The sequence below is a fragment of the Belonocnema kinseyi genome, chromosome 4, assembly GCF_010883055.1.
Source record: "Belonocnema kinseyi isolate 2016_QV_RU_SX_M_011 chromosome 4, B_treatae_v1, whole genome shotgun sequence".
Taxonomy (NCBI): Eukaryota; Metazoa; Arthropoda; class Insecta; order Hymenoptera; family Cynipidae; genus Belonocnema; species Belonocnema kinseyi.
The window spans coordinates 142865368-142867499 of record NC_046660.1 but is presented as its reverse complement, the minus strand read 5'-3'; positions in this window follow the sequence as shown (position 1 = coordinate 142867499).

Below are 2132 nucleotides of genomic sequence, written 5' to 3'. Positions count from 1 at the left end.
TTCTTTGAAATTCCTTTAAATTATAAAAATAAGTTAAAAATTCCTTGAGATCTTTCAAAACATCCTCAAATATTTAAAATCCTTAAAAACCTTTTAAAATCTTTAAAATTTCTTAAAGCTCTTGAAATTATCTTAAAATTCAATAAATACCCTGAAATACTTCAAATCCTTAGAATCTCACACTAAATTATTAAAATAATTTGAAAATTACTTGAAATCTATTAAAATATCCTAAAATATACATCAAATTCTTTAAAATATCATTCCAAATTACTGTGATCTTTTGAAAATTCCTTGGAATCTATTAAAATTCTCTAAAATTTTTCAAATCCTTTAAAATCTTTTCAATTACCTAGAACTTTTAATAAAGATTTCTAAAGTATTTAAATTTTTTTTAAATAACCCTTTTAAAATTGGTTTAATTCTTTAAAATTCCGTTAAATTATGAAAATCAGTTGAAAATTCCTTGACATTTTAAAAAATATTCTCAAATATTTAAAATCCTGAAAAATCTTTTTAAATCTTTTAAATTTGTTAAAGCTCTTGAAAGTATCTTGAAATTTGAAACATACCCTGAAATGTTTCAAATTCTTAAAAAGCTCACACTAAATTATTGAAATAATTTGAAAATTACTTGAAATCTATGAAAATATCTTAAAATATATCAAATCCCTTAAAATGTCATATTAAATTACTGTAATCCATTGAAAATTCATTGGAATCTTTTAAAATTCTCTAAAATTTTTCAAATCGTTTAAAATCTTTTGAAACACTTACAACTTATTTTTTTAAAGATTTCTAAAGTATTTTGAATTTTTTTTAAGGAAACCATGTAAAATTTGTTTAATTCTTTGAAATTCCCTTAAATTATGAAAATCAGTTGAAAATTCCTGAAATTTTTAAAAATATGCTCAAATATTTAAAATCCTTAAAAATCTTTTGAAATCTTTTAAATTTTTCAAAGCTCTTGAAAATTACTTGAAATTTAAAAAATACCCTGAAATATTTAAAATCCTTAAAAAGCTCACACTAAATTATTAAAATATTTTGAAAATTACTTGAAATCTATTAAAATATCTTAAAACATATCAAATCCCTTAAAATGTCATATTAAATTACTGTAATCAATTGAAAATTCCTTGGAATCTTTTAAAATTCTCTAAAATTTTTCAAATCCTCTAAAATCTTTTAAAACACCTAGATGGTTTCCTTCAAAAAATTTCAAAATACTTTAGAAATCTTTAAAAAAATAAGTTGTAAGTGTTTCAAAAGATTTTAAAGGATTTGAAAAATTTTAGAGAATTTAAAAATATTCCAAGGAATTTTCAATGGATTACAGTAATTTAATATGACATTTTAAGGGATTTGATATATTTTAAGATATTTTCATAGATTTCAAGTAATTTTCAAATTATTGCAATAATTTAGTATGAGTTTTTTAAGGATTTGAAATATTTCAGGGTATGTTTCAAATTTCAAGATACTTTCAAGAGCTTTAACAAATTTAAAAGATTTAAAAAGATTTTCAGGATTTTAAATATTTGAGAATATTTTTTAAAATGTCAAGGAATTTTCAACTGATTTTCATAATTTAAGGGAATTTCAGTAATTTAGAATGATATTTTAAAGAATTTGATGTATATTTTAGGATATTTTAATAGATTTCAAGTAATTTTCAAATTATTTTCATAATTTAGTGTGAGATTCTAAGGATTTGAAATATTTCAGGGTATTTATTGAATTTTATATTTTCAAGAGCTTTAAAGAATTTTAAAGATTTTAATAGGTGTTTAAGGATTTTAAATATTTGAGGATGTTTTGAAAGATCTCAAGGAATTTTTAACTTATTTTTATAATTTAAAGGAATTACAAAGAATTTTAACAACTTTAGCAGGGTTATTAAAAAAATTACAAAGTACTTTAGAAATCTTTAAAAGATGTCTTTCAAAATATTTTGAACCTTTCGAAATATTTGAGAGTATTTTAAAACGTTCCAAGGAATTTTCAATTTTTGACAGTAATTTAATATAAGCTTTTAAAGGATTTGATATATATTAGGATATTTTAATAGATTCCAAGGCATTTTCAATTGATTTCAATAATTCAGTATGAGATTTTAAAGGATTTGAAAA